Raw genomic sequence first — 24207 nt, 5'->3', positions numbered from 1 at the left:
CTTTCTGTGTTTTCACTGTTATATGGTTGGGGGCGCAATTACACATCCTGAAAGAGTACAGAATGTCTGGATCAAAACACGGCGAAGAGGCAGAAACAAACGATCACATATGTAAGCAGATGCATATGCAAAATAATAGAATAATCAGATATTAAAAAGCATATAAATCAAAACTGTCTAAAGTTACTGAATGAAATGTCGACCCTGGAAGTGGTTTAGGACTGTGAAGCTTTGGGGGTGTTGATGGAAGTGATCTACTCCATCTATGTTTTGATCATTCATATGATATAATAATTGATAAAAACGCAATTTTCTCAGCTTTTCGTTCCCAATGTTGCTTTTTTAAATGAAACTTAGCCACATTCCAGTGTTGATAAAAAAAAGAATTCATGAAGCTAGAATAAAATGGGTCTGTTGCTTAAAAGCAGAGGCTCTGTTTTTTTCTTTTTTGACATATCGCATGTTCAGAAATTCCAACAACAAAATATTCTGGGGGCCATGAAATTTTTGTGAAAATAATCAAAAATGCTGGCGGGGAAAGAGTTAATACCACGTGGGGTACTGTAAATTGCATTACTTAACTCAGAAATGAACTCTACTTTAAAATAACTGTACAAACCCTCCAACCCCACCTTCTCCCTGTCACGATCTCCAGCTGAAGTGCCCATAGTATGTGTCAGTCACTCTTTAACTGAAACTTGAACATGACTCAATCCACAAACCATATAAAACGTCACGTTAAAACCAAAACAGAACATCCTATTGTATTTGAAAGAGTAGTTAGTTAGTCCTTGTTGTGTTGTGTGTTCTGATATCAAATGTCACATTGACAGTGAGTTGTGCCTCTTCTCTCGCACAGTTGCACCATTCATTTTTTTTAAGTTCCTCTTTGGTTAGCTCTGGCGCAAATCTGCTAGAGCTAGCTGGACCTTTTCTGTCATGAAGACTTGCTCAACATTTTGAATGCAAATTCCCACAATATCCAACAAAACACTTTAACAATATCAGCATGTGCAGACATTAGGAAGTCGTGGCCTAATGGTTAGCGAGTCAGCCTCGTAACCCAACAGTTGTGGGTTCGAGTCTCATACCGGCAGGGATTGTGGGTGGGGGAGTGAATGTACAGCACTCTCTCCTACCTTCAATACCACGACTGAGGTGCCCTTGAGCACCCGTGTTCACTGCTGTGTGTGTGCACTTTGGATGGGATAAATGCAGAGCACTAATTCCAAGTATGGGTCACGTCACTTTCACAATTGTCATTTTTTATCACAGTCTGGAACCAAGCTGGAGTCAAGAACGCTTCTTAATATTGTTAATTCATTGTTATCTTTAGAACATGTACCACAAACTTTGAAGCTGGCAGTTATTGCTTTGTCTGTGTCACTCTTATCCCAAAGTCACCACAGTCAGTCTGTATCCAGGCCAGATGTTGGACTCGTGCCCAGCAAATACAGCCTTTTATGTTCAGCGAACACCTACACAGACCTCTACAACCAGACAATCCCTCGATGCAGACCCTAAGGCCATAACGCATCATGCCAGGACCAGCTAGGATTGCAAAGCTGACCTAAATGACTAGCAGGATCACTCATTTATAAGCCAGTCTCTAATGATCACTATACTGCAGCTCTCCCCCGACTACAACCCCTGCCTCAATCATCTCACCCAAGTCTGTTGTCGCCCATGCCAGTCTCTAAGCAAAAGAGCTGCTTCCAATTTTGAATACCATACAGAAACATAGACTTGTGCTTGGAATCATCAATCATGTTGTGTACGCTCTATTTGTTCGTTCCTTCTATTTGGCCAGAGGGTTTTCTTTTGCTCAATTATTATTCAGTAAACTCTTTATATCTCATCTGAAACCATCAAATGAGATCGCTGATACTTGAATTTTAGGAATTTTCATGATTTACTCATTGGAAACAGTGTTGCAGGTCCGTGATTTCATTAGCATCCATTTACCAAGTATACATGCATATATTTGTATTCATTTTCTATTATTTCCTCCAAATAACTTTTCCAGAACATTCTTGGAAACAAACATTGTTAGTTGGGTTAGGATCTGGCACAACACTAAAATCATTATTAGTAAAAGCATTACAAGTTACGTTTTAAAGCAAGTCATATGAGTGTACAGGCATTTACACACCCACATATCCCTGATGTAAAAGCGCTGTGGCTTACCATCATTGTCAGGTGTCATGCTAACCGTCACTGTGGTGTGCGGGAAGACACTGAGAGTGTCACGGTTCATCCCGTCTCGTCGAAACGTGTTACCCTCGAAAAAGACCCCATGGATATCCATCTCAGTGCCCAAGCCAAGTATGTGCCACATAACGTGTTCCCCGTTACACAAGTCCAGACCTTCCAGGTTTCCATACATTAAGCCATTCACCGCTGAGAAGGAACACACACATGCTTAATTAGAATCTGGTCAAACCATGAATTTGTGTATTCACAAAGTGGGGATGTAAATACACATGAACGTGTGAATAAACACACACAAACACATATAGGCATACCATGCATCTTATTGCTTTCCTGAAACTCTTCATTAGTTGAGCTTGAATCACTGCTTCCAAACTTTTCAATGTTCTCTTCCAGATACCAGCTTTCATTCTCGTCCATCACAGAGAACAGCAGAAAAAACTCATGCTGAATTTTGTCAGCATGCTTAAGAGACACACCCGCAACATGGAAAAACATCACACACACACACACACACACACACACAAAACACATAAGCCATTATAGTCATCCATAGTCTGAAAAGCAACAGGTGCATTACATACAGTATGTGGCACATTCCACGAATAAGATACACTTTGGTGTCCCATGATTTTTTTTTAAAGCATTAGAGGCACAAATCTTTTTTTGTGTGTGTGAGACCTATTAAATAAAACTGTTATTTAACATAATTATTTTAATATAAAAAGTAACTAGTTTCAAACACATTCAAAATCTGTATCATGGCCATTAAAATGGGTTTTTTGGAATGTCTCATGTAACATAATATTAAAATCATTCCATCATTTTTGCACAATCTATAGTAAAAACAATTCAGTCTGTAGTAAATCATTTTTTATAGTTAACTATTAAATGCAATACGTGCACATCCATATATGATTTTCTGTTTAAACTGATGCTGAAAAGACAAATAAATTTGACATGTCTACAAACTGCAGTGTTGACTGCATTCTTCAAACAATCAACCCTGAGGAAAAAAAAACTTTTCACTTAAAATTTTGCCCTATTTTGTACCAAATTGTCTGTGTAGGTCTTTGTAAGTTTGTTACCTGATGGCCACTTCCATCAAAAACACCTTTCTTGCACACTTGTATGGGTCCAAATAAACCAGAGTTAGTGTCCCGAACAGGATCGACAGCAGAATAGTACAAGTAGGAAAGACAAGCCGAAGAGATGCCAAGACACGGGACGTCCGACACACACTTTCAGTGCAGGCAAATTCCCATAAACATAGCCATTGATTGCTAATGGGAAAAGATGAGAACAAACTGAACGAGAGACACTGAGAAATAAAGGACACGAGTTTTATAACTAAACATATTAATATATACAAGGAAAATTATAATTTTGTCTATTATTTATTTAAACAATAAAATGTCAGGCTTAGATATTAAGATCACAAACACCTGTAGAGTGCAGAGAACTTTGGATATCAGAAGGAAAACTAAACTTTTCTGAATGGCTTTGTTCCAAAGTGGAACAGATACAACAAGGTACTTTCCATGAAAGTATGCAAAAAAATCAGTCATGTGTCATCTGCTAAAAATCACATTGCCCTTGGTTACAGACGTTACTGTATCTCTAACAATAGAGCATGGCATTTGCCAAAGCTATGGTTTTGATTCCCAGTAGTATGGTGAGCCATCATGACACCAAAATGTCAGTAGTCAGTACCAAACCCAGTGAAATTTAACAATTTCAATACTAAAGATTAAAAAATTATATTAATCACTTTTTAAACTGTTTGACTGCTACAGTGTAATGTTAGCTGCTTTGAATAGAAGTGTATAGTATATGTGAGTAAACCACACACTGTAAAAAAATAAATGTAAAAAAGTGGTGAAATGCATGGCAGCAAAGGGTGCCAAACGTTTACCATTAATGGAAATAATGGTTAAATATTGTTTTTTAAAAAAACAGTCAATGACTGGCAGAAGTGGCTGGCAAAAGAAATGTAAAACTAAGATAAAATATAATAACTTGTCAAAATTTTTCTTAAATGTTTTGCGAAAAACATTGTTACTTCATAGATATCTCCTGGATTATCGTTGTGAAACCATTTGTTAACAACAGCACACATGCATGAGCTAATGAAACCATCACTGCATCAGCAGCTACAGTTACTGGCTTTAAATAAAGCCACACGCTGCATCACACCAGTGTTTCTGGGTCTTCTCCTGCACTGAAGCACAGACTCTGCTCTTCAGCACAACGGTGACCCACAAAACACAGGCAACAGAAACCCTTTAAATCCCAACAGAACATGAAACATGAACAGATCTCTAGATCTCTGCATCTTCACTCGTTACAAACCAGCCTGACTTTATTTATTTCATTTAAAACCACTTATTGAGATTTAACTGAGGTTTAGATGTTGATGTTTTATTGAAAATAATAAAGTTTGAAGTCGCCGTTGTGGAGATCAGTGTTTGGGCTCTTGACCCTTGACTTTTTAACACTAGCTTTTCTCTGATTGCTGTAACGGTGTGTTTTAAAGCGCATTTGTTATAGTAAAAGGTGTGAGAGCAAACCTGATCAGATGAAGTTGTGTAGTGGCTTGATTCACTGGTTTCATCCAGAGTTTAATCTCAGATTACATTATTAAAACTCACATTAGTTCTTAGAATGCTACTGCATAAACTTTTGTACCGCTTTGATGTTTTTAAGTCATTATGCAGAAATAGCATGTAGACTCACAGACATCAAGAATCTGCATATGAACCTCAACAATGGTGACAATCAACATATTTTAGATTACAAAACTTTCAGATAAACAGATCAACTCTGAACATCATGAAACAAGCCACAAAAAAGCTTTTCCTTTGTTGAGATTCATGCGTTGATTTTTGATGTTTGTGAGAGTCCAAAACACTTTCTGTATAATAATAAAAAAGAATATCTGACTATCATAACATCACGAGACTGCTGCAAATAATGCAAAACTAACAGCTAATATACTCAGAGATGAGACGCTGGATGAGATCAGTGAATCAGGCCACGACACAATGACTGAATCATCATATAACCAACTTTATCTGATCAGATTGTCTCACAACTTTTGCTATAACAAATGCGCTTTTAAAACAGTTACAGCAGCAAGAGAAAAACTGATGTTAAAAAGTCAAGGGTCAAGATCCCAACTGAAGCAAATGCCTTCAAACTTTATTATTTTCAATAAAACATCAACATCTAAACCTCAGTTAATTCTCAATAAGAGGTTTTGAGTGACAAGTGCAGTTTGTAATGAGTGAAGATGCGGAGCTCTGGTCATGTTTCACGTTTCATGTTCTGCTGCTGACAGTCATGTGACATTGTATTTATTTAATTATTTAATTTTATATTACAGTGAAGGTTTTTAATCATAATAATTAAAGAAATACCTGTAAAATAACAGTGTTTTCAGCTTATTTAAATAAGGAGATTTTACTTTAATTGTATGGGTTTTATGAGTGGCAGCTGTTGCTATCAGTCATTTTTATCATGTAACATTCTGTTGTTGTATTAATTACAGATTATTTTTGTAATTTTACATACATCTGTATATAATTGAAGAAAACAGAAAAATACTATATAAAAAAAACTGTATTTTTTTCTGCATAAAAAATTGTGAATTACTGTAATTTGTCTGTAATTAATGTTATAATACTTAAAATAACAGCCGAGAAGTTAATTGAGATAATTATGTAAAATTAGGATTAGGAAAAATTAGGATTTTTTTTTTACAGTGCATTATATAAAAGGTTAAACTGATTTAAATAAAACTTTTTTAGTTTCTATGATAAAAAGTTAATTCTCAATAAGAGGTTTTGAGTGACAAGTGCAGTTTGTAATGAGTGAAGATGCGGAGCTCTGGTCATGTTTCACGTTTCATGTTCTGCTGCTGACAGTCATGTGACATTGTATTTATTTAATTATTTAATTTTATATTACAGTGAAGGTTTTTAATCATAATAATTAAAGAAATACCTGTAAAATAACAGTGTTTTCAGCTTATTTAAAGAAATGAAGTCAGACTGGTTTGTAACGAGTGAAGATGCAGAGATCTAGAGATCTGTTCATGTTTCATGTTCTGCTGCTGACAGTCATGTGACATTGTATTTATTTATTTAATTTTATTTTACAGTGAAGGTTTTTGATCATAATAATTAAAGAAATACCTGTAAAATAACAGTGTTTTCAGCTTATTTAAATAAGGAGATTTTAATTTAATTGTATGGGTTTTATGAGTGGCAGCTGTTGCTATCAGTCATTTTTATCATGTAACATTTTGTTGTTGTATTAATTACAGATTATTTTTGTAATTTTACATACATCTGTATATAATTGAAGAAAACAGAAAAATACTATATAAAAAAACAGTATTTTTTTCTGCATAAAAAATTGTGAATTAATTTGTCATTAATGTCATAATACTTAAAATAACAGCCGAGAAGTTAATTTATAGATAATTATGTAAAATTAGGATTAGGAAAAATTAGGATTTTTTTTTTTACAGTGCATTATATAAAAGGTTAAACTGATTTAAATAAAACTTTTTTAGTTTCTATGATAAAAACGAACATTCCTCATCAGAACACAAGAAGCAACAACACAATTTTTCTAAGCGAAAGATTGAGACATCCTGGGACTTACAATGCATGAGGTTGGACTCTCTAAACTCCTCATCTGTGTTATTCTTAAGTTTGTTTGTTGCGTCTTTATCAGAGCAGAACATTTTAATATTCTCCTCCAAGTACCAGCTCAAGTTCTCATCCACCACACTGAACATCAAAATGAAATCTTCATCCACATCAGAGCGCTTTTGACTAATGTCCAGAGTGCCTAAAAAGAGAAAGAAAGTGTAAAAAATATTCAAAATTAGGAGGAATTAGTGCTTGACGCTAAGAAGTAGTTGGTACTGTGAGATACTGTACAATCTATAGTAAACTACTGGAAATGGATTCCACACGTGAACAGTTTATTAGGGCTTGTGTGTGGACCTTACCTTTCTTGCAGGTGAGCAGAGCTCCTATAAGCCCTGATGCAATGTCTTTTGGTGCATCTCCATGTGAATGGTAAATCCAGGTGAGACAGCTGGCATCTGCTTCAGTAGGAGCGTACTCTGGTTTGACCTGCCAGGTGTATGTGTAGCTCTCACCTGGAGCCACTGCATCATCTCTCTTATCACGACCAGTGGTGCCGTCTGGATACAATGCTCCTAATATACAGAGTAATGAATTCCAGTAAAGCAAAAGAGGAGTCATATAAAAATTTGACAAATTGCACCAAATCTAGGACTTTAAACACAGTAACACGATGTATCAAAACTGGATTTTCCTTGCTCTTTTAGTATAAAATTGAATATACAACCTTTCTTTCAAGTCCAAACAGATTTTATGGAGGCTACACTGATTTGGAAATAGTTGTGGAACTGGTATCACAAGCATGACTAACACATGTTTACACAATAATGCCTATTCAGTAACTTGGCCTGCGATGGAAGTAGACACCATAAAGCAGGAAGTAGACACTGTAAAATTAAACTTAACCTCATAAAAAAATCTGAAAACTCAAAAAATCTAATATAAATGACAGTGAAAGTTCACACTGCACGATTTTAGCCCCAATTTTCACTTGCGGCTTGGCCAAATCATAGACAAATGCCCGAAATCGGCGGCAATCACGCAGTGTGAATTATCAAAGACGTGATCTGAGAGAATCGCCAACGCCCGTGAAATATTTGGCATGCTAAATATCTGGAGCTGTCGGCGATTCACAATCCTGCTGTGTGAAATGAGTTCTGACTGAAAAATACATCGGCGATGACCTACAGCCAATGAGAGAGCACGATACAGGGCAGCGGGGAGTTCAGGGAGGAGTTAAAGACCACAATATCATGCATGGCTTCGGTTCCGAGAAAGTCTCGGTCTATTTGGACCCAAGAAATGGAGGATACTTTTAATAACATTTCCAGTCTCTCAGAGTTCTCATGTGAGACTGTGAATGTTATTAAAAGTATCTTGATCTTGTGTTATTTCCTTATCACTTCTCGCATGCGTTTGGTTGTGAAACGTAGTTTGTGGACCAGCCAGCTGTCGGCGATTCTTCCTATTGTAAAGTCAAGTATTGTGTAACTTCCTGTCGCCGATCTGTCATACAATGTGAACACAGCAGCAACTTTGTCTCTAAAATTATTTTGTCTCTAAAATTCATTCACCGTAAACTGCTTTAATTTTAAGCGAGAGACATGGGGGAGTGGCTTTATTGCATCAGATATATGTCACTTTGCTCACAGCTGATTGGTTGCTTGTACTATACAGGTGCCCAGCATGCATTGCGACATGAAGCCTTTTGTTGATTGTCAACCATTGTTGATTCTTGATGTCTGTGTGTGTCTGTAAAATTATGTAGGATCTCAAGCTGTAGAGTTACAATCCTACTGTAATAAACTTCGCAAATATAATGCATCACCCATATAATCAGAGATTAAACGCTATACCAGGCAAGTAGACGATTATGATTATGTTATCAAACATAAGCATCAGCATTTTATTTTTTGTCTTGGATTTCTTTGTTATATTAAACGTGTCTTATAAACATTCAGTTATAACAGCCACATAAAAGCTAATATCAAAAAGTCAAGAGTCAAGAGCCCAATACAAAGCAAACACTGATCTCCTTGATGGTGATTTAAAACGAAACATTTTCAATAAATCATCAACATCTAAACCTCTGTAATTCACAATAAGAACTTCTGTAGACATCTGACAGAAATAAAGTAAATCTGGGGTGCGTTTCCCAAAAAGCATTGTTTGCTAAGCATAGTTCTATTGAACTCTATTGGTAACGATGGAACTTGCGACCACAGTTGCTTTTGGGAAACACACCCCTGTTTAGTAATGCATCCTCTGCTGAGATCTTGAGAGAGTTTATGTCTTCTTTTATTTCAGTTGATTTCATCTAAGGCTGTGGCTGTGAGTCAAATGTAGTTCTTGTGTCTTGTCACTTGTCATCACACTTGGCAAAAAAAGATTTTTCTGATTCTGATTCTCTTTTTTCTGTTCTCGTTGTTTTTCTTTCCTTCAGTGATTCTGTTTGTTAGCAGCAGCTGTTCATCACTAATCCTCAATCGTCACATAATTATCTCATTAACCCAAACACTGCTTCAACTGTACATGGTGATACACATGAACACTGAGCAGTGTTTATTTAACACTGGTGACTTTGCTGTGAACTATTGCATAAATCGAACCTGTTTCATTTACGTATGACTGAATATGAATCACATTAAGTTTATTAATTTCTGATAAAACTATGTAATCCAAATGGATGGAAAATTTGCATGCAATTGAAATGGATAAAATTCCAATTTAGACAAAAATCTTATTTTGTGTGTGTATCCAATCGTACTGTACACTGATACAAATGATTTTGTGGTGAAGTAAATACTACGGAAAAACAAATGTAATTTCAACATTTAATCATTTAGTTCAGGCGAGAATTAAATAAAGAGACTAAATTCTATATTAGTATTCAATTTAAGTGTGTAGAAATTAAAGTTTTAACTTGTAAGTATATTTTACTTGGAATGGTTTGTTATGTTTATAAGGATTCTTTAAGTAAATATCCTGTTGTTTCCATCATGCACTGGTGCACGAATATTTAATAAGGTTGCATTTTTCACTGTTTTCTTTTTCTATTTACACTGTTTGTGGTTGCTTTTGTTGTTAGGTTTAGTAACTTGCTGTTTTGTGACATCTGGAGTTCATTTTCTACTCAAAAAGACCCATTCATACTCAAACACAATCCACTGATTGTTACCGTCATTGTGTATTGTGTACAAAGTCTTGAGGTCTCTGTGTTCATTTGATTAAAGGGGTCATATGATGCGATTTCAATTTTTACTTTCTCTTTGGAGTGTTACAAGCTCTTGGTGCATAAAGAAGATCTGTAAAGTTGCAAAGACTAAAGTCTCAAATCCAAAGAGATGTTCTTTATAAAAGTTAAGAGTCAGCCACGCCTACCTAAAATGACTCGTTCTAACACGCCCCCACATGTCTACATCACTGTGTGGGAAGATTTGCATAACGGCGCCCAAATGTTCACGCAAAGAAAGAAGACGTAACTTTTATTCTGGCTGTAGTATTGTTGCTGCCACCATGATGTGAATGCGCTGTGATTCGTTGTGAAACGGCTTTCACCGTGGACAATGCGGAGTCCAGCCCGGGGTCGTCACATGTGGTTGCCGCAAGTCCTCTGGACGCTCCTTCGTCGAATCCGCCGCCTCTGCTCACTGTAGGCCGCCGTGTGTGACGCTGTGTTTCGTTGTGAAAGCGAAACTACTTTGTTGGGTCTTCCAAAAATGGACACCACTAGAAATCAGTGGTTAAGTTGTTTTTATAACACTGTTCCAGAACACTTCAACTAGTGCTGGGCGGTATGATCAAAAATTTATATCACGGTATTTTTCAAAATTATACCGGTTTCACGGTACATGACGGTATTTTTTTCATGCATGACCGGGTGTTAACCATATTTTCTACTGATTGAGAGGAAATACTGCAGTATATTGACTTAGACTCATATTTATAATTCCAAACAATCAGTAAGCGACAGGTGTTAGGAAACGCTGTTGTGTACTCATTTATTGAGGAGTCGGCTGCGGAGTGGTGCTTCTCTGCCGCTCACTGCACAGAACACACGCCGAGAGAGGCGACACTTCTCCGGGAAAGTCAGACCTCACGCTCGCGGGACAGCACTGGAGAAATCCTCCAACTGAACCAAAAAGACAGTATAAGTCATTATAATCAGTAATTATGTCCCCACTGGATGCAACGAATGCCTGGTTTATAATGGGTTTTAATGTTTTTGTCTCGTCGCTCCGGCCGGACAGGGCATCACAGTATGGTGAGGGGCGTAACATTTCCGTGGTTTTAATGTTTTTGTCGGCCAATCACAACGCACTGGATAGCTGGCCAATCACAGCACACCTCGCATTTCAGAACGATGAGCTTTGTAAATATCGACGCGTTTCAGAGAAACAATAATGTACAGTATGTGGAAAATAATGTGTTTTTTAACCTTAAACCGCATAAACACATTTCATTACACCAAATACACAAAATAATGTTATTTTTAGCAGCATCATATGACCCCTTTAATAACTATCCTGAGTGAACATATTATCTTAAAAAGGACAACAAGCCATCTACCTGCTTAAGTTAGTAAGTGAACCACATACTTTAATAGCAATGTTTTTTTTTTCAATGCCACATTGTCTGAGTAAAGTTTACAAACTGTGACTGAGTGAAATGTACTTGAGTATCGCAGAGTAAACTTCAAAGAATTATTAAGTAGAAATTACTCATCAACTCTTAACAGGCCACGTTGAATTTACGTATATCCTTTGCTAATTTTACATAACTTAGTTAAGTAGATTCTACTTAATTCCATACTTAAATTTGACAAACTTTGTGCAAAAACTTGCAAAAGGAAAATTAAGTAAATTTTACTTATTTTTTTTCCAGTGTACATATGCATGTGACGTTCATGAGAGACAGACATGCAAACATACAACTTTTTTTTTTAAATTGATATATATGCAGATTTTATAATTACAGATTAATAATTTGAGCTACGAAAGTGGTTGCTTCAAGTAGCTATTTTCTGAAGGTTCATGTTGTCTCGTCTAATTGGTGGATTGCCCTTTGAACTGCTCTGAAAAAAGTTGTTTTTTGACACTTTGCAGCAAGCTAATAGTTTATTGCTGTTATTGATTAACGGGATGTGTGTCAAGAAATGCTGAATTGCTGTTGTGATCCAAAGATAAACATAAAAAGACAGCAAAATGAACAGAAGGATAGGGATGGAGGGGGGAAAAAAGTAAAGGAACTGATAGAGAGATAATGTATATCCAACCTTCTGAATTCTTCTCATAGAAAACTCCGTGAGGGTGGAGCGAATACGGCCTTCTGGCAAAGTTCTTCATTTGCACCTCTATGACATCTCCGACCTCAGCCCGTAAAATGGGTCCGAGGAAGCCGAGCCAGGCAGGTTTAGGTATCTCAGTGGAGTAAGACTCATCTGTGTACTGCCTGTATACAGCCTTTTTATAAACACTCCCTATCCGGGTAGGGCCATTCAACAGAAAAGTCGACGCTTGTCTGTTAAAGGGGAATTTAGACAGAGAAATAAATAAGTAAATAATGGTAATTCATTAATAATGGTATAATAATGGTAATGTCCATCATACAATCAGATTTACTGTTATTATTACAGTGTACAGTTCAGAGTCCATGTCAATAATAATAGTGTTAACAGCCTACAGCACCATGCACTTACAAGAAGCTTTATGCAGCAAAGGAAGCAAAGTATCCTTACTTTAGCAAAGGAAAACCAGTCTCCTCTTGGCTTATATAGAAATCCTCGGACATTCTTCTTTACAAATCCTCGTTTTGTACTTCTAATTAGTGACTGTTGTTTTGTTTTGATCTCTCCGCTGCGTTTCCACGTGCGTCACTTCTGAGCGGCGCATGCGCAGCGCTGACCTCATACGTCATCCTTCTGGAGCTGCTTCCAGTGCCATTAAACAGCTTGAAAGATCAAAGACAATGTTTAATATAACTCCGACTGGATTCGTCTGAAAGAAGAAAGTCATATAAACCTAGGATGACTTGAGAGTGAGTAATTAATGGGTTATTTTTCATTTTTGAGTGAACTAACCCTTTAACCTTCCCCCAGTAGCCTATAATGTGTGTAGCATCCAGATAATGTCGAGAGTGGTAACTTTGTTCCTTACATTAAAGGGGTCATATGATGTCGCTAAAATCTTCTAGTCGTGTCCATTTTTGGAAGACCAAACAAAGTAGTTTCGCTTTCACAACGAAACACAGCTCCACACACTGCAGCCTACAGGAGCAGAAGGCCGGGGGCTTGAGAATGGCGCGGCCGGCGATTTCGACGAAGGAGCGTCCGGAAGGACATGTAACGACCCCGGGCTGGACTCCGATCCGATGATCCACAGATCTTCTTTATGCACCAAGAGCTTGTAACACTCCAAAGAGAAAGGAAACATTGAAATCGCATCATATGACCGCTTTAAATCTCCACCTGGAAAACTTTAGAATTATTTGCATTTATTATTCAAATGACATGTTAGGAAACAGATCACGAAAGATGGATGTGAAACAAGTCAGTAGCTTGTATGTGTGTGTGCAACTGTTGTTGGAACCTAGCTATATGTTACAATATAATTTAATGATTATAATATTAATAATAATAACAATAATAATATATTATAATAATGAGACAGAACCCCAGTCAACTTCTAAACCTAAAATACACGATATAACTAACGTACTATATAAAACTATACAATGAATTTATATATATATATATATATATATCTATACAAATTGTAGTCTGTTACTGATTCCAAATTACCTGACAAAAATGTATGTTAGTAACATAATCCATTACGTTACACATTTTAGGTAATGTAATCAAACTACTTTTAGATTACTTTTGACCTAACTAATTTATCACATTAATTTAAATAGGATAATTTTGTACCATATTGATATAAAAATGCAAATAAAATATATTCCATTCATTGCTATTGACAACATGAAGTGCATTTAACATTACATTATCAAGGTTTCCCAAACTGGGGTTCATAAAGGAATTGCAGGGGGTTTGTGAGTTTAATGAAAAACAAATAATTAAATCATAAATATGGCAAATTAAAATAAATTATTTTAAAATAACATCAATCAAAATAAAACTATTTTATTTATTGTATTTATTTACCTGCATGTCATGTGACCATTAATCAACATCAGAAAACCATGAACAATGTTTAAATGTGATACTTAATTATTAAAATATTTATTTTAAAATCTCAGGGGTACGTCAAGTAAATATATTACCTGAAAGAAGTTCGGCTGACCAAAAAAAAAAAAGTCTGGGAATCCCTGCTACATGTAAATAAGAAACAACTGATTTTGTGCATTTTAATGTGTTTGAAATATAAAAGCCTTCCAAAGACAGAAACACATGGTTGAGCAACCCACTGAGTGATAATTCAAATAAAACTGAATGTGTCCATCAGTAGTTAATGCAAATGTTGAAATGCTGAGAAAACTATTCTTAAGACTGAAATGATTTCTGTTAATCCAGTGGTCCAATGCTGTGTAGCCTCCCGACTAATGACTGGTGTTTGTGTGAAAATCCACAAAACTAGAAGACTTTCTGAATGTAAATAAACGGAAGACTATTTTAGAAAGGAAAATGTAAAAAATGAATCAATAAATCAATACATTTTGACTAATTTATTGCTATTGTGTGAACAATATGTAATCATGTAATCAAAAAAAAGTAACTGTAGTCTGATTCCGAGTATTTGAAAAGGTAATTTAATCTAATTACAAGTACTTCATTTTAGGAATCTGATTATGTAATCTATATTACATGTAATCAGTTAATACCCAGCTCTGTATATATATATATATATATATATATATCATACATTAATGTATCATAAACATTACGCACTGAATGATACATTGTGATGAAGCCGTTTAATCTACTGAGTTATTAAATAGTTACTCCATAAATAATAATAGTTATGAAAGTAAAAACACAGAAGACCACTGTGCTGGTCGTGCCGGTGAAGCTGGAGGACTGGAGGAGGTGGAGCCAGGGAGCCGGACTGGACCAGCGGAGGAGGAACGGTCAAGGAAGTGGGTGGAGCCAGAGTGTCCATCAAGCTGTGCAAGACCAGGGCTGCGTTCAGCACCGACAAAAACGGTGCAAATAGTTTTTTAAACGGTGCGTTGAACTGCTCTGATGACGCAAGAGTTGCAACTATGGCAGCTGAGAAGGCAGTATAGAAAAGTTTATGAAAGTGTCACACCACAATACAATAGCAAAATATATAAATATGTATATATTTATATATACATATTTATATATATATAAATATGTATAGTATTTTTATGTTACATTAATCAGTGTCTAGCACACCTTCCTGAGGAAAGGATATGGACCAGAAGACATTGCAATTACTAAATGATATTTAGACAGACTTAAAGAAGTTCCAGATCTATACTTGTGCTCTTATTATTTCAGTTATTTTGCCTTTAATGAAAATAAACATGTGCAAACAATATTCTTGCTCTTGTGAATTTATTTGGATGTTAAATGCAAGCTGTCTCTTTAATACCGCGGGGTTTATATACATGTTGCTGCTGATTGGGCTGACATGGTTGACACACCCACCAAACAAGAGAAAACGCATCTCAAACCCCGTTGCACACCGTTTCCAGGAAACATGTCGTTCAAACCGGAAACTGTAGCAAAACGGTGCACACCAGTTTTAGCTTGAACGTGCCCCAGGTGTCAGGTCTTGGCTCTGGGAAGGACATTACAGCATGCCCTATGGATCTGGGAGCTCTGGGGGGTTGGGATCCTCCTCCTCGCCCACTGCCTTTTGTTTCCTGTGTGATAGAAGCTGCACAGGAAGTCATCTGGGTAATGCACACACGTAAGCTACACTGTAAAAAAAGAGTATTATTTTACAATAAATTACTGTAGTCAGGAATTTACTATGAAATCGATGCATGCTGGTCATTTTCTTACAAATGACTGTGAATGAAAGCAGAATGTAATTTACTGCGTTCATTCACAGTCATTTATTGCTCTTGTTTTACTGTGAATTCACATTATAAAGTTGTCTTTAACTGTGCCACTGAGAGAAATAGTGCCACTGTTTTGAAGTCACCATAATAGTGATTGGTGATCCCATTTGTTTGGGCTCTTTGACCTTACATATTCATATTCAAATTTCTGATCTAGTCGTGTCAGAAGTGTGACAAATAAAAACATTTATCAAAATGATGACAAATTAGAATATGAAATAAGTGAATTATCTGACTTTAAGATAGTCAATCTATTCTTAGCATGAACATGAAGATTTTATTTCAGTATTATTTAAGCATGAAGATTAATCAATAACTTATTTCATATTCATAACTGTTTGTGGATGGATCTTTCACAATAGTGAAGCGACTGCTAAGAAACGTCTTTAAATAAACAAGACTATAATCCAAGTGGAAAACAGCAATCTAACAGGAAACAGAAACACAACAGCTTTGTTCAAACAAAGACAATAACCAACAAACTAATGAACCAAACCGAGGGCTATAAATACAAGACCAAACAAGGAAGTAAACAAGAAACAGCAGGAGAATAAAAAACCATGGAAACTAGTAAAAACAGGAGCAAAGCTGGAAACAAAAGAAGGGAATAAACTTCAAAATAATAGTTTCTGAACCAAAAGGAAACTGGTGACTCGTGACAAATATAATTTAGTCACCTAATAAAGATTTTATTAAATTTTTTTTGCAACCCATGAAAAATGGTGCAAACCCACTATTTTGTATGTCTCTCTGTAACACACCTGATTCAGATCACCGGCTCATTAGGAGAGCGCTCCATGAACTGAGCTGCGGTCAGATTGAGTCCCTAAAGAGTGTTCACTGCTCACTATTCCCTAAGCATGTTCACTTCACTTGACATAATGTGTTCTTTGGGAACACCGTGCAACGTCATGACACACACTGACCAAACTTCAGTAGAGCTTATTAGAGAAGTTTGAGGTATGACATATACATATATACAGTATCCAAGTGCATTTATATAAACATCATTATTAATTTAATTAATAAAAAATAATATTTCAATTTCTAAATTGTATGATAAATGTCTGTAGAGATGTTATATGAAAATAAGTGTAATTTGGTTATACTAGATGTGTATTTTGTCTGATAACCAATGTATTTATGTATATTAGGAAGTGAACAGCATGCACTAGTTTTTAGCAGAGTTTTATATTAGCTGCTAATAGAGTTTTGTATTAGTTGCCATAATCTATCCTGCTGGTAATGAATGCATGAATAAGCTTCTTTAGTGGACACAAAAAGATCTGATTCGTGCTATGTTTTGTAGATGGCAATAGACTGATTTAGTAATTGCTTTGATGAGGCTTCTGATGTTAAGATCACAGTCCAGGATGACAAAACTAAACACATTTAAAAAAAAAAAAAAAGATGTGGGAGTGTCCAGACAACAGGACGTTTTAAGGTGTTTCATACAAAGTTTTGCAGTCAGTTGTCTCAAAGTTATTCATAGTAACTATCCTCCTATGCTGCTGTAGTGGAGGCTGACTTATTTCAGAGCTAAAAGAGGACCTATTGATCGCCATTCTAATGCTGTGCATTTTATCACTGAAAAATGATGTATACTCTTTGCATTTCTGAGTAGAAAACAGTTCACTGGATAACAAGTTTGGAGGGTTAATTAACCTGTCAACAACAGCGAGCAGTGTACGTGTGTTACTGATGTTCTTGTTTATAACATTTGAAAAGAAGGTCTGTCTAGCAGTGTGAAGTCCCTTATTGTAAGTGTTAAGAGATTCTTTGTAGATGTTATAATGGATTTCTAGCTTTGTTTTCCGTCACGTAAGTTCTGCTTTTTTGTATTTTCTTTTCATGCATGGCACTGCTATTGTGTTTCTCCATGGTGCTTTATGCTTGCCAGTAATTTTCCAGTTTTTTATAGGTGTGATTTTATTAATTGCTGCATTAATTTTAAAGTTAAACTTGTCAAAGTCAGCATCATGTGACATCTAGTTTCAGTGATAGGGAAGAATGACATTTCAAAGACAATGCAGAAGTGATTAAACAGAGCTACACCCTTTATAACAGTTTCAGATGTTTCATTTAAAATTGTTGCACTGCAGCTGTCATCTAGTCAAGCTTCATTTAAAAACATAAAATCTAAACGGCTTGTGGAGATACGATCATTGACTAAAAATGATTTGTTCATAAGTGATCAAATGTTTAAAATAGCTAACTTTACAGTATTTGTTTTCGTCTTCACAGCAATGTTGCGGTGACATCTAATCTATAGCAGATTACATACATTTACCCTACAATTTGCACAGATCTATGTCTGTCCAAACCATAGATAGGAAGGCCTAAAGGCACATTGCATTCCCGCTTACTCTGGAAACCTTTGTGAATGTTACAACTGTTGAGCAGGGAACGGACAAACATCATTGGGAGCTGTAGTCTCACAGGTTTGTTGTTTTTTCCTCAGCTGGAACAGATGGAGAAAGGTTCAGAGCTTGTCGCTTAGAGGGACGTTAACAAATACAACCACCGTCTGGTTGCAACAGCCTGTTCTAGCGTGATAATTACATATAATTGTATACGGTTCTAAAAATTAAGCGTTAGTGTTAGTTCTGGCAGGTCACAGTTTTTGGAGGTGCCTACATGCAGGCACAGAACAACCTTGGATAGCCTTACTTGACATCTTGTCTTCACAGCCGTGTCACTCGTGTGATTGATGGACAGAGTTGTTAAAGGAATAGTTCTCCCAATTTCAAAAGTGAAAGTTTGCTGAAAATTTACTCACCCTAAGGAAATCCAATATGTAAATGAGTTCATTTTTAATGAGAACAGATATGGAGAAATTAATCATTACATCACTGTTTTGTCTTAAAACTAGCTAAAGACACTGAAACAAATCAAACACGAGACAACTGAACTCTATTTGTTTCTTTACTCTTCCCACACCTCACACTAAACATGCTTTTGGTGCTATCATGAACAGCACATCCTGATTTTGCCAAGTCCTAGTTGTCCTGAGACCAATATTTCTCATATTTCTCATATCATATTGGTCATATTGTGCTCCACTTGGGTCTTTGATGGTCACAAAATTTCCCCTTCCACAATATGGCTGATTGATGGACAGAGTTGTTAAAGGAATAGTTCTCCCAATTTCAAAAGTGAAAGTTTGCTGAAAATTTACTCACCCTAAGGAAATCCAATATGTAAATGAGTTCATTTTTAATGAGAACAGATATGGAGAAATTAATCATTACATCACTGTTTTGTCTTAAAACTAGCTAAAGACACTGAAACAAATCAAACACGAGACAACTGAACTCTATTTGTTTCTTTACTCTTCACACACCTCACACTAAACATGCTTTTGGTGCTATCATGAACAGCACATCCTGATTTTGCCAAGTTCTAGTTGTCCTGAGACCAATATTTCTCATATTTCTCATATCATATTGGTCATATTGTGCTCCACTTGGGTCTTTGATGGTCACAAAATTTCCCCTTCCACAATATGGAATTTGGTTGAATGGAGTTTTCAGTTTGTCTGTTTTTACTTGTCTCACCAGAACTTGGTGTCCCATCTCAAGCTCTGAAGCTCTTGCTCAGCGGTAGTCATTAGTGTAAAGCTTTGCTCTACCATTTATACTCAGCATCATGATCTGGTCATACATGGCATGATACAGTCTGACAGCTTCCCTTAATTTTCCTCTTGAAAATGTGGAGCTCCTGCTTCCACTCTAGTCCTTCTGCCTGAGCTATTCGTATGTGTTTCAATATGGACCCATGGCCTCTCCACCTCGCCATTTGCCTGTGCCCATTTTGGGGTTGTTTTCACATACTGGATGCCATTTGTCTCACAAACTGTGGGCCACAATCAGATCTGACGATCAAGCCATCAATGATTTTATCAGCTGCAGTGAATTTGAGTATTGCATATTCATAATAGCGGCTGTAATAACCAACTACCACTAGTATAGACTCTCCAGTTGCTAGTATATCAGTGTCTAGATCCTGCCAAGGGCCTTTGGGCAGACGTGTTATTCTCAGTGGCTCTGGCCTATCAGGTCTCATCACTAATTGGCATCCATGGCACGATCTGACATGCCTCTCTGCATCATTGTCCATGGCAAGCCAGCACTTTAATTCAAAGATTTTGTTTGGTACCTACCATGACCAAATGAGCTCATGAGCGCTAGCATGGAGTGACTGTGGTAACACAATGAGTGTAGCTCTTAAGACTAATTGTCCAATCACACTTAACTCGCAGGCCATAAATGGTCTTAAGTGGTGTTATGTCAAATTTTTACCCATATATGAACTAGCTGTATATATCCCTAGCAGTCTAGAAAACTTTACACTTCTGATGCATTCTCTGGCATTAACCACTGCATAGACCCCTTCAGCTGTCGGGCAGCATTCCCCTGAAGTACCTGTGTGTACTGATGCGACTTCATGTTGATGTATTTTGATATATTTTCGCTGATGCAACTTCATGTTGATATATTTTGCTGGCTGATGACACTCTGAAAATCAGTCTTGATCTGTAGCCTACTGTTATGCACATGTTGTGATGCCTCTGGATTGTGATGCAAGCTCCAGTTGATGGTAACCCCACTTCAAATCAAGCTTATTAAACACAGATCCATTTATACCTTGAAGGAGCTTGTCTAAAGTTGGAATTGGGTATTGGCCCTGAATTATGGATTTATTTGCCTCATATCCATGCTAATCCAACCTAATGTCATTGTTGGGCTTTGATGCAACTACCAATGGTTTTACCGATGGTGTGGCTGTATCTTTCTCTTGGGTGGCTGTATCTTTCCCAATAGTGGCTCTCCTTTTCCTCTAATATGCGTAAATTTGGCCTGGGTGCACCATTTTCCACTTTTATAGCACACATGAAGGTTCCTTTTATGGGAGGGATTTCTTTAGAATCATAAGCATATAGCTTCCTATTAGTCTTAAATGAATGGCATGCAATTATTTTGCCTTTCAGCATCTTCCATGTACAGTGCCTTGCGAAAGTATTCATACCCCTTCATTTTCCCCCCACATTTTGTTGTTGCTGCCTTATGTTAAACTGGTTTAAATTACTTTTTTTCCACATCAATCTACACTCCATAAACCATAACGGTAAAGCAAAAAAACGGTTTTTTAACATCTTTGCAAATTTATAAAAAATGAAAAACTAAAATTATTCTATTGATTCTTTTATAAATATGATAAAACTAAAGACTTTTTGGAGATATGAAGGATGCAGTACTACTCTATAGGTACTCAAGACTAACATGAGATTGGGTGAAACTGTGTGTGTTATGCCCCTTTAAATAAAGTTTGTTTCAGAAAAAAAAAAAAAAATCCTCCCTCAAATTTTGAGATTCTCTTTTGATACTTTCCCCTTTTTTCACAACATGATGCACCATTCCTGTTTTTCTGGCCTGCATGGCAGACATTTGTAATTCCACACATTCACATTGCATGGCAGTGTATGTGTTAGCGTTTATTCTGTCCCTTCCTCTCACAGTTTTCTGTGGATGTAATCCAAACTGCATTTGCTCAAATCGGCGTCATATAACTGATTTCCTTTGTCAACTCTGAAGTCAGTCTTTAGCAGCTTGTCTAAGCTGAATGACAAATTGTACAGTCTCACCTTGTTTTTGTGTGTTTTGATAGAAGGACTTTCTCACTAATGCGATGCTTACACTAGAAACAAAGTAAACATTTAGTGTGATCACATCAGTGTTGTAATCCCACAACAAAACAGCTGAAAACTGACATTTAGCATAGTGGTTTTTAACCTTTTTGACCTCCAAGGCGCCTCTTTATTCAAGACTATGAATAAAAGCTCCCTCCTAAGCTGATATGTATCTCTGGTACTTCTACCATATTTGTAATACAAATAAATAAACTCAAAAATATGATCAGTCAGTTTAAATTTGCACATCTTTAAGTTAATTTTCAATTTTAATTTAATGTTGTTTATATAACTAAACTGACGAGGGCCCCTAGTGGGCTCTGGCCCCCTGGTTGAGAACCACTGATCTAGCGCTTGTTAACGTCTGAGTTACTTATATACAACACCCCAAAGCTTGACAGTCATTATTACCTCTTCATGGGTCGACATTTTATTCCATAACGTTACACAGTTTTGATGCTGTTTTATGTCTGATGGTCGTGTTAGAATACACGTGGAAGCATCTGTTGTTTCGGTTTCTTCTTCACTTGTGTTTTTATGAAATTCTGTACAGAATATGTGTACTAGCGCCCCCTACAGTATAACAATGAAAACACTGATTCTAGGAGCACAATTATAGCTCAAATATATTTAGCCTATAAGTAGTATAAGTCAAGTATACTTAAATGTCATTTTAAGTATATTTCTGAGAAGTACATAAAAAGTAAACTAAAAGTATACTTTCTTATTTCTAAGTATACCAATAGCACACTTGAATAAACTTATTTTTCGTAAGGGAAGCACAAGCACAAGCACAAGCAAAATGACACCATTACATTCAACACTAGGGCAACAGGTTTAAGTGATTAATTACCATGACAACAAACAAGGCACTCAGGGACTAAACACTAAACACAGAACAAAAGGAAACATGGAAACTACAAAATACGAGTCCAGCACAAAACACAGGGAACGAGCAACAATGGGTATATAAAGCAGTCGGTGTGCTCCACTCATTCAGGTTTGTGCTGAGGAGCTGAGATGATGTCCCGGCCATTAAATTGGGTAGTTCAAGGTTGTGAAGGAGGGACAAAATTCCCTCAATCAGGGAACGAGGGTTACATCAGTAACTGAGACATTCCCTTTCTATCGGTCATGTTCAACGTTATGTCGAATGACATTCCCTATGGTAACTGCTGAACTGTGTTACATGGATTGGCGATGCAGATGTTGACAATCAACAGCATGCCAGTGACAAATGCATGCACAAGATCATAACCTACCCATTGGACCATGTAACCTCAGACTCCACTAATGTACACTGAACAAAATTATAAACGCAACACTTTTGTTTTTGCCCACATTTTTCATGAGCTGAACTCAAAGATCTAAGACTTTTTCTATGTACACAAAAGGCCTATTTATCTCAAATATTGTTCACAAATCTGTCTAAATCTGTGTTAGTGAGCATTTCTCCTTTGCCGAGATAATCCATCCACCTCACAGGTGTGGCATATCAAGATGCTGATTAGACAGCATGATTATTGCACAGGTGTGCCTTAGGCTGGCCACAATAAAAGGCCACTCTAAAATGTGCAGTTTTATCACACAGCACAATGCCACAGATGTCGCAAGTTTTGAGGGAGCGTGCAATTGGCATGCTGACTGCAGGAATGTCCACCAGAGCTGTTGCCCGTGAATTGAATGTTCATTTCTCTACCATAAGCCGTCTCCAAAGGCGTTTCAGAGAATTTGGCAGTACATCCAACCGGCCTCACAACCGCAGACCACGTGTAACCACACCAGCCCAGGACCTCCACATCCAGCATCTTCACCTCCAAGATCGTCTGAGACCAGCCACCCGGACAGCTGCTGCAACAATCGGTTTGCATAACCAAAGAATTTCTGCACAAACTGTCAGAAACCATCTCAGGGAAGCTCATCTGCATGCTCGTCATCCTCATCGGGGTCTCGACCTGACTGCAGTTCGTCGTCGTAACCGACTTGAGTGGGCAAATGCTCACATTCGATGGCATCTGGCACTTTGGAGAGGTGTTCTCTTCACGGATGAATCCCGGTTTTCACTATACAGGGCAGATGGCAGACCGCGTGTATGGCGTCGTGTGGGTGAGTGGTTTGCTGATGTTAACATTGTGGATCGAGTGGCCCATGGTGGCAGTGGGGTTATGGTATGGGCAGGCGTATGTTATGGACAAAGAACACGGGTGCATTTTATTGATGGCATTTTGAATGCACAGAGATACCGTGACGAGATCCTGAGGCCCATTGTTGTGCCATTCATCCACGACCATCACCTCATGTTGCAGCATGATAATGCACGGCCCCATGTTGCAAGGATCTGTACACAATTCCTGGAAGCTGAAAACATCCCAGTTCTTGCATGGCCAGCATACTCACCGGACATGTCACCCATTGAGCATGTTTGGGATGCTCTGGATCGGCGTATACGACAGCGTGTCCCAGTCCCTGCCAATATCCAGCAACTTCGCACAGCCATTGAAGAGGAGTGGACCAACATTCCACAGGCCACAATCAACAACCTGATCAACTCTATGCGAAGGAGATGTGTTGCACTGCGTAAGGCAAATGGTG

At 37.1% G+C, this 24207-nt stretch overlaps 1 pseudogene; it reads right to left on the bottom strand.

Moving 5' to 3' along the window:
* LOC107598623 (hephaestin-like protein 1) overlaps positions 1–14992 on the bottom strand; it is a 32622-nt pseudogene extending 17630 nt beyond the window's left edge.
* Positions 14993–24207: the final 9215 nt, after the last annotated feature.

This window comes from Sinocyclocheilus grahami, unplaced genomic scaffold (genome assembly GCF_001515645.1).
Source record: "Sinocyclocheilus grahami isolate Dianchi unplaced genomic scaffold, SAMN03320097.WGS_v1.1 scaffold253.1, whole genome shotgun sequence".
Classification (NCBI taxonomy): domain Eukaryota; kingdom Metazoa; phylum Chordata; class Actinopteri; order Cypriniformes; family Cyprinidae; genus Sinocyclocheilus; species Sinocyclocheilus grahami.
Note: the sequence above shows the minus strand (reverse complement) of the source record. Positions and strands in the feature narration are given on the sequence as shown.